This window comes from Fopius arisanus, unplaced genomic scaffold, assembly GCF_000806365.1.
Source record: "Fopius arisanus strain USDA-PBARC FA_bdor unplaced genomic scaffold, ASM80636v1 scaffold00451, whole genome shotgun sequence".
Taxonomy (NCBI): Eukaryota; Metazoa; Arthropoda; class Insecta; order Hymenoptera; family Braconidae; genus Fopius; species Fopius arisanus.
This window is the reverse complement of record NW_011888190.1, coordinates 3,663-13,779: the sequence shown is the minus strand read 5'-3', so window position 1 is coordinate 13,779 and position 10,117 is coordinate 3,663. Positions and strand designations below refer to the sequence as shown.

Here is a 10,117-nt window from a genome sequence, read left to right as displayed (position 1 = left end):
CCAGACTCTTCGGGGCTTGAGCATGGAAATCAAGACCCTGTATACAATCACCCACGTTGTACTGAAAAGGATTCTAGAACGAATAGATATCATGAGACATAATGGAAAAATGGCAAGCCCACTGGCGACTTTTGACGCGAAATAGAACGAGCACCAATTTGATACTCACATGCTAATCAAGGCGATAGTCTTTGCACCCATCGATCATGTCGCCAGAAAACATCATCAATGCGGTAACAGAAGTCATTGAAGACAACCAAGGTGTCATGTTCCTGGCTTCTCTGGAAGTTCCATATATTTGTTGAGGTAACTGATGTGTTAGGGTGGACCGGGATAGTTCAGGAATTAGGTTGAGTTTGCAAATTCAATAGACTCACGAAGATTATCATCCACAACGATTATAAGTTGTATATATAATGCTATATGTAATTATAAATAATGCGAACTATACAATCATTTACAATAGATAATTTAGATGACGCATGTGGAATCATGTTGGTTTAATTAGTTTAGTTTAGGTGAGTTTAATTGATGATTTTAATTTGTGATTTTACTAGGTCAATTCGGTGATTGTCGAAGATATAGATACTCTCGCATGGAGAGTCGCAAATAGGAGTAGTCGGTGATAGTCGGTGATGTACAGTTAAATGAATAGTAGGTTGATATACATTTAACGGATGTGTTGAGTTACAATGCTGGGTTGCAGGAGGTGAGAAAACTAGATGGTTTGAGTAGCGATATTCACTTGGCGATGTCCCGAATACGACTAACGTTGAGGGTCGGGGGGGTGGGGGGATTTCATGGTGAAATGCGTGAGTGGTGACCGTTGGCTGATGGGTCGCGATCAGTGCCGAAGTTGGTGAAAATTTGCTCCAGTTATCGCCCGATTTTTAGCTTAAGTCTAAATACCATATATTACGTCGTTATTAAAATTTGCGATCCTGACGCCTTACTTCGATAAGGGGAAGGCCGTCTTCCTTATAACAAGTCCATCACTAGAACTAACAAAATACATGGTATATAACAATCTAACTACGCCGATAAGGGTACACATCGTGTCAGTACCATTTGTCGCATTTGTAACACCGAGTCGTCTCTATACCATTGCCTCAAAACACGCAAATACCTATCTTAAGGGTGGAGCCTGCTGTAGAGACTTCAAAAAATCGATTTTGTTTGGCATCAATCACTTTCAAAACTATCCAAGAATATATCTCCAAAATTTCATAACAAAATTTGGATAATTTCCGGAGATACAGGCGAAATAGTGAGCAAGCGTCGAGCAGGTATGCGAGCGGCCGGTCCACTTGGAGCCCGCTTGCTCCACCTCTTGATCTATTATATGTATTATAATGAAAAGGGACTAACGGTCCTTCGAGACGGCTGAACTGTCTGTCTATTAACAAGGTGGTTGGGTAGACACACGGAGAATGCAAACGAATCATTCAATTCAACCTTGTGGCGCCTGACCCCCAAACACCTTCAATCAGGGGTTAAAATAGTCGAAATTGCTGCTTTCATCGCTGGAGGGATGTTTAATGAAGCCTACAATCTAGTATTAAAGATTATGCGTTCATTAGACAAGAAAATTGGGCTCCAGTGCAAATATTTTTGCGATAAAGCGGACGAGCAGCGCATCACGCGTCAAAACAGGCGCTGCTCATTGACCAAAGAGGCCAGAACAGCCCGACGAATGAAGGAATTGGCTGAAAACCAATTTTTTGAAGAGTCCGAAGGACACTTATATGGAGTAGCAATCGCTGATTAGGATATTAATAGCGTAAGTTCAAGAAATTTACGATTTTTTGTGAGCGAAAACTTTGACACGCCATGTCTCGGTTTTCGATTTTTATGATTTTTTCAAATTGGCGGGCAAGATAGGAAAAAAACTAAACGTCCTATCGAAACGAATCAAAACGCGTTGTATTTGGAATTGAATTCTCTCCTAGGTGAACCTAAAATACCTCAAGAAAGTTAACATTAATCCGGTTTTTAAACGATTTGAAGTAATTTTTTTTGGTTTAAAAATGCATTTTTTTTCAATCTGCAAAAAATTGTTGAATTTTTCACTTTTTGTTGAATTTTATTGGTTCACCTAGGAATTACACTATTGAAAATTAATAATTTCTTTGGTTTTTTTGTTTCAGATGAAAATTGCGACCTGCATCTTGCCCGCCACACACAAATCGCACAGTCGAGGCGCTTCCGTAAATGTCTTCAAGTATGAAGAATATCTAATGTAAAATAATAAAAAAAATTGAGAAGACTCTTCACGTATATACGAATAAATCCTAAAAGTTTCATTTCAATCAGACATTTCATTCCTTTACAAAAAAATTCTTGAAAATATAGATATTTTGACGCCTCTAAAGTAGGCTCCCCCCTTAAATTAGACAGCTAGAACATCAGCCACTGCAAAACAGGAGCGACAGAACTCATATGTCGGGCTACACCAGAGGTGGACAACCTCAGCTCTCGGAGCAACTCCAGCTCCCGACCTCCGTTAGGCAAAATTGTCCCAAGCCATAAAGTTAATGGCTGCACCCCCTTCGGGCCCATGATGCCTTGCACCTAGGCAAGAGTAGTAGGGATATTCGGCAGAAACTTGGTGGCGGGAAAAGTAAAATAGAAAAATTTTCTATTTCTTTAATGGAAATATTTTTTCAATTTTTGTTTTTTTTTTAATTTTTGATTGGTTATTGGTTACCTTTAATCGTCTTTATAAAAAAAATTTCGTACCTTTCATAGATTTCTTGAAGTAATTTTGAAATTTCAATTCAAATATTGTTTGGAAAACAATTATTAACTATTACCATGTTGTTGATAGACCTGAATCGACATACATTTTCAAACTTTTCATTTCTATATTTCCCGCTCCCGATGCCAAATTTAAATGAACAAATTTCTCACAATCATAAAAATTATCGGCGTCCTTTAATCTTTAATTGACTATGAAATATTCCCTTCTCAAATTCACGAGCATCCCAGTTTCATTTACACTTATGAATATTGAATCTAAACAATCATCTTTTAATTCAATTTTTTTATAAACAAAAAGAAATTTCTTAAACAAATTCAAACCATTTTTCCCTCACATTTCAAATAACGCGCATACGCCATCGCTGTTACCCCACCACATGAATATACGCCAACCCTTGTAATCACGTTAGGTCCCTTATAATTGAAACCATAATAATTTTATGGATGCAGTGTGCCCACCTCTGGACTACACGACCATTATATGAGGTACATGGAAAAAGGGATTGCGAGGTGCAGATGAGTATCAATCCTAGGTTTTCCAGCTCTGAGATATGCGATGTACTGGCGAAAGCAATAACGTGAACATATTGGGTGCGTATAGATAACTGCAATGCGTGGTTTTTCTCTGTCGTCATGCAAGACGAGATGCGAGTGAGCTACTCGGGATGCGAGCCCTCTGCAATCATTATCACGGACACCTTAAAAATCATCCTCTGCGCTGATTGTGAGGCTCGATCGCGATCTGTTACCCCCACTCCGTTCATTGAACCGACTTCCGAATTCGAAACGAAATTCGCGGACAGAGCCGCCCTGAACATTCCGACTATCGTGAACGAGACGATACGCGAAGTAGGCCCAAACAATCTTTCAGAAATTTTGAGTGGTACAAACTTGCTCCAGACAGTGTAGACAGGACAGAATGACGAGGACAGTATTAATACACACAGCTTTGCGTTGCAGGTCATTATTGATAAGGCTAAAACATTATCCAAACAGACGGACACGACTAGATGAGTCAGACTAGTAGAGGCAGGGCTAGGTTATGCAGGGACTTCGCTAGGAATTTTCGGAATAACCGCCGGGCTATGTTGCAAATTGCCTCCATTGTCAAAGGTCTCCGCGTTGTGGGGTGAGATAAGAGGATGTCCAGGTTCTAGCAGCAGCGAAGCGAATCTTCGTAGACGCCGGTCCAGAATGCCTTCCAGGAAGGAGGGACCGCCCATACAATTAAGATCAATAACCTCCGAATCACCCTTACCCCTGCGACAAATGGTTTGGGAGGTAATAAAAGAAGTTTCCCTCATCATGAGGCTAGCCCCAGCAGCTATCATCATCGAGACCGTAGAGCCCGAGCGACAACCAGGACTTCCAGGTCGGACAAAATCAGTGGACACCCGTTTGTCGGTGGGGAATTTAGGACGATTACTGTCCCGACCTTACCCCGGATCTGTGGAGAGATACCACCCCCAGACTTCTCTGTGGCTAGCAGATTGTCGAGCCACTTTGAGGTGAGCACCCACATGCTTTCCAATACTCATCACGAAGAGACTTGGGTGGCTTGTAACTCAGGCAACCCACCCACAGGGAAGACCAGGATCAGAACCAGGCAGGAGTATCAGAAATACTTAAGAAAAAAAATTGGCGTATAAAGTCATCCAATAGGAGAAAATACCTACCAATATATTAGCATGTAAGACTTTAAGAGTTAGGCCGATTAGTTTTTTTGCGATAGATTAAGGAATCAGGTGAACGTCAGAATAGAAACCAGCATAAGTCGAATTACTTAAGTCCATCTAACTTAATTACATTAAAAACTGAGAAGCTAAAATAGTTTTGATTGCTCATAAAGCAGGGACTAATAGCCCATATGAGAGGGGACTTTATAGCCCATCAGGCATAAAATGTGTAATGGGATTTTTGCAAATCCCGCACATTAAACCAATTTTTGGATACTTCTGTTCTCGTATCTGCTATCTCGATCCTCCCCGGGAATTTCTCGAATCGTCGAAGGGTGTGAGGACTGGGGCTCGAGTGCTTAGGGTGTTAGGAGGCCTGAAGACAGGCAAGAGCACAGGGCGGACACGTGGAAACATTCCCAGCTCCCCTATGAGACTTCCTGGCACATAGCATAGGACTCATACCGGCGTATGAGCGCTCCATGTTAGATGGGGTAGGCATTCGAACGGCTGTACCTTCGAAGGGGTTGTTCGAAGGGGTCAATGGCGACGTCCCTGAGGCGAGGGCACACGGCCGCCCACCCAGCCGCAGTCGAGAGTGAGGGGCATCGGCAATACTGCCCAGACAGGTTGCTCTCCGACGAGCCTTTGGATGGCTCCCAATGCTCCATGCATTGGTCTTCAAGTTCTCTAGGCGAGGGTTATCTTCTCCCTGGTAACACTCTCTGAGTGAGAGCAATACTTTCCTTGGCGGTGTTCTCTAGGTGAGAGCCATATTCTCCCTGGTGATGTTCTCTAGGTGAAGACTACGCTCTCCCTGGTAACGCTCTCCGGGTGGGAGCAATACACCCCCCGCGTGACGTTTCCTGGGTGAGATTTCTACCACTCCAGGATACGTTCTCTATTTTTCGGGTCACCCTCATGGACCCGCCGTACCCTCGACGGTGTGCTTTGGGTGAGTTGTTCAGCACACTCTCGGCCTTCCGGCACTCCGCCATCTTACGTCGTGCTTTCGGCGAGAATTGTCGAGTCCTCGAGGCTAGCTTTCGCGTCTCGGACTCCTGCAAGTCTGCTCTCGGTGTCCCGATCCACGCGTCGTAATACTTCGCGGTCTCTCTTATGGATTATTACATTCGCGTATTCGTAGACCCCGGCCCTCTCTCCACGACCTAGTATCCTGAGCAACCCAGGCCTTCCGGCTTCCGTTCCAATTTATCGGCTTCTAGCCTCTCTTTGGCAGTTTTCGGTCACACCCCGCCTGGTGTAATTTATGGTTTTACGGCTTTTGCGGGATTTACGGATTTTGTGTTGTCGCGAGGACGAGTTTCAGCTCCACACGTCCTTTCCCTTCGTGCTCTTGTTTACGAATATTTTAGGATTTTCGGTTTGATGAGGTCGGATGACCTCGGGCAAGGCAGGTCTCCACCAGAGTTACCCCACCTTCTTGGCTTCGTTCTGGTATTTTCGGTTTTCGTTACATTTTGGCCCGCATTAATTCGGTTGAACTATAAGGATGCGAGTACTGGGATGGTCGAAGGTAATAACTATCCCTAATCTCCGCAACGAGATCAGGAAAAGTGCTACAAATGACTCACAAGGTCCAAAATTGGACTTGTATAGAAAAGTTTTGTTTTTTTTTTATTTACTGTTGTATCCTTCTGGATAATAAGTTTTATTGGGGGAGTGTGACGTATTGAGATTGAGCAACACGTCGGTTTTTAGAAATAAAAAATATTTAATATTAAAGACAATGGCGAGATGGCGAAATCGAGGGAGATGAACGCTCTTTCCTGTCATCCAGACATGGTATCAGCAGTCCCACTATCAGATAGACGTCCAGCTCTAGGTATGCTAAGCTGTTTGACTGATATGGCGTCAGTTGTTATATCCGGAGAATTTCGCGTCGAGAGACATTACTTAAGGTTTAAAACTAGAATTCGTTACTTAAAATTATTGAACGATGCTGTTCTTTTCTTTTTATTCTTACTCGTGGATGGTACTGCTGTCACTGATTTTTGATTAAATTAATTAAGTGAAATGAGAGAGAGATCAGTTCAACTTTACGTGTTTACTGGGATCGATTTTAATTGGTTTACAAGGTTACTGTTATCAATAATTAATTACAAAAAAAGGCCTCACAATCATTGATGGATTTATCTCAGATTTTATTGTTGGACAATTACTCACTGTGACAGATTATCAATTAATTGCTGTGAATCTTTATGGTGATTCCACCTTCTTTCTCTGTCAGATGGCTGCCAGTACACTATCACAGATACTTAGGTGGACTACCTGTCTTTCACTTGGTTGTTTTGATTGAATGTGTTTATTGAATTGAGTTTATGTTCTCGATAGTTTTTAAAAGTCACTAATAATTATTGTGGAGTCACATCCACGTAATTGTGCCGTGGCAAACCAGCGAAAGTCCAGATAGTTTCAGAACTATTCCTGTCGATCCTGCCAAAAATTACTAAGAAATGGGTGTCGCTTATGGATTACGTGAAAAGTCACGTAATTTTTTCTAATTATTTCTCTCAGTACGCACATCCCATGAAGCTACACGTGGATGTCCCATCTTTATTCATCTTTTTGGCGGACAGAAACTAGGATGAAGTGACACACAACTTATTTCGTGCAGAATTAAACAAATATATTTTTCGTAATTTATTGAAAATTTTGATTGTATTTCGGATATAGTTGAAAATTCTATGCAGTGTCCTCCAACTATTCCAAAAATTCCGTCTTATTTCAGCAGAGGCACCACAAAATTCTGTGATTGAGTCATACCGTATAAAATATTTCAGTAGCGGAAACAAACTTCACATTGGTGTTTGAAGTACACCGGAGTAGCCGTACCCTTGCGGTCCAAAATTGCGTATGTAGCATTCTGAAAAATAGTATTGTCAGTCCAAAGAAATAAGAAGTCGTCTTAATATAGAATTCAGCGAAGCACTTGCATTACGTTTGCAATATATTTCACCACAACTTTCATGATAAGTTAACGTTTCGAGAGATTTTCGGCAACAATAACAGCTGAAACAAATATTATGATATGGGACGCCGGATGCAATCTGAAAAAAAATTCGTATCGTTAAATAAAATAGAACATCTCTTTGGTGCTGATTTACAATAAAAGGGGTATATTACATGCATTTCTGCTTGATACACTTTTAATCCACAACGTTGGCAATCAACTCCGCCTCCGAAACACTCATAATTCAAATGTGGAACTGGCTGATTATTTCTAGGATTCACATCATATATTTTGAAATATGGGGCAGACATACTATATCTTGCAAACCCATTCCGCCGTGCATGACACCTTAAAAACGACAAAAAACCGTTTCAATTTAGATCAATATTATATATCACCTAAAAGCAGAAAGCACCTCCAATTAATTCAAAGTAAACGATTTAAGATACATTAATTTGCGGTCGTCCACATGAAAAGGACCCACTGTATGGATATTACCTTATGGAGTTAGCACCATCATCATATACCTAGTGATATTCCTAGTATCACCCGTATTTCAAGACCGGCCAGGACTCTCTAAATTAAAAAATCGTCAAGTTATGGGGGTTTGACGTTGAATATTTGAAAAAAAGCAGTTACAGTGAAATCTCGGCTTTCTCCACATTTTACTAAGTTAGTTCGATTACGATCTAAATCGAGATATCAGGCTTCTCCTAAAATCCAACCACATTGTTCAATTATTTCATGGTCCACCATTATTGTCAGGAGGTGGAGAAATAATGGTGAAGAAAAATATCCATCGGAGCAGAAATATCCGTATCTTTATTTATTTGGTGAATGGAGTAGAAGAATATGCGACATGCAAGTAATAAACAACTATCAAAGTTGTGGGAATAGCGGCGACAGTAGCCACGCGGGCGGTGTGTGACTCCGGCGATCACCCAAGCTAAGCAACGCTCAGTTGGGTTAGTACTTGGATGGGTGCCCGCTTAGTCACACCCATCGGCGTGTAGACTGCCGCCGTCAGGCACGGGTGCGGAGAGCTGGTGTGTTCACCGAGTCAGTGTGACTGATGAACACAGCAGAATCCCCGCAGTACCGGCCGGCTGCGCTACTGAGGTTTTACATGGTTTCCCTCAGTACACGCCAAATGGGCGCAGTACAGAAAAGTCGGCCCATGCTACCGCAAAATAAGGAGAGGATAGTAGGAGAGGCTAATGAGAGGATAGTAGGAGAGGCTAAAGGCTAAGACGAAGGGGCGCCTATCAAACCATGGTAACAATGGTAATAGGAAAAGGAAAAATGTAAAAAAAAAAGTTGTGGGAATTTACATTGTGGTCATAGTGGTTTTTTTTTTGACATGGAGGGGGTGTGGTTTTTCGAGAACAGTTTGGCAGTTCATCACGTCCTGTGAAAGACGTAGCTAAATTTTTCGTCGTATTGATAACCACCTGGGGATTAAATTAATAAAATTTAATTATGAAGGTTGAGGCGTAATTAATATGTCAGGAGAAAGATGAAACTATAGAAAGAATGAATATATAAATCAGAGGAGGGATATTTAAAAAAGATAAAAGGAGAAGTAAAGTTAGCATAAGGGGAAATTAGCCCTGCGTAACAAGTAGTAAGTGGCCAGTATTGGGGAATTTCCCACGCTCCCTCCCCCCTTTTTTCCAGGAAATGGACGTGCACGTGCAAGTATAATCCCCCCTCCAACCCCCCAGGCGGAATAGCGTAGAAGCGTGTCTAGACACGTTCATCCCTTTGGTCACGCCCTTATCGCGATTTTCATAATCAGTACATGACCGGTAATAGGCTTTCAGACTAGGCGCCAGTCTTGGTTTTTCCTTAAAAGATAGATACGGACAATAGATATCCGGTGGAATGCGGATGGGAAAAACGGGCTGGATGGCTTTTTCCAGGGTGAAGGCTTTGTAAATTATTAACACGATAATTACGAATGACTTTTTTCTTTAATTGTTTCGAAAATTATGAGGTACAGTTTACAGGTACATATGACTTTTTTTTAATTATCCACATGTATAAAATTATAAAAATCATCGTTATCTTAGGTATAATACATTTTTATCTAGTATGAGGGCATTCGGTATTGCCCTCCGGCAAAACCATCTAGCTCGTCATAGCATAAATGATACATTTCGCCAAACAATTGATATAAATATCCTAAATTGGCATCAGGGTTTGCACGCTGAAGCTCATCTCGGGCCAGCAGGTATATCTCCTCGAAATTATTCCCGATGCGATAGTGTAGTTGTTCAGTCACGGGCATCCTATTGTAATCCATGTAGCCCATTGTAACACGTGTGACAGCTTTGACGAGGGCGTCCTTGTATTCCCTCAAAGGCAGTGAATCCAAGAAATTCAGCGACTGGTTAATCCACGTAGCCTTGGTTTTTAATGTTTCAATGCTAGGGTTCATCATGATGAGAGGAATTTTTTCCGCATCCCGTACGAAGGTCACGCAGAGTTTTTCAAAACTCCGGTGGAATTTCACTGTCAGACCCCTAAATTGCTTTTCAGGTACATTGGGTATCGTGTTTGGGTGAAACTTGGCTGTGTCAAAATAGTCCGTAATGGATGCCATATCTTTGTACAGTAGTCTCCACTCATCCCGTGACATTGAAATCGTGAAGCGGTTCGGGCGCACCCCCATAAATTGCACCACCGGGAGGAACTCTCCGACGCA

The 10,117-nt window shown here is 41.8% G+C and overlaps 1 long non-coding RNA gene across 1 annotated transcript; it reads right to left on the bottom strand.

The window, feature by feature from the left end:
• Positions 1–7,076: 7,076 nt before the first annotated feature.
• LOC105272939 (uncharacterized) lies at positions 7,077–7,753 on the bottom strand. The gene is made up of 3 exons (XR_892863.1): positions 7,584–7,753; positions 7,399–7,507; positions 7,077–7,323 (listed from the first exon to the last, which is right to left on the bottom strand). It is a non-coding gene; the product is annotated as an uncharacterized lncRNA (long non-coding RNA).
• Positions 7,754–10,117: the final 2,364 nt, after the last annotated feature.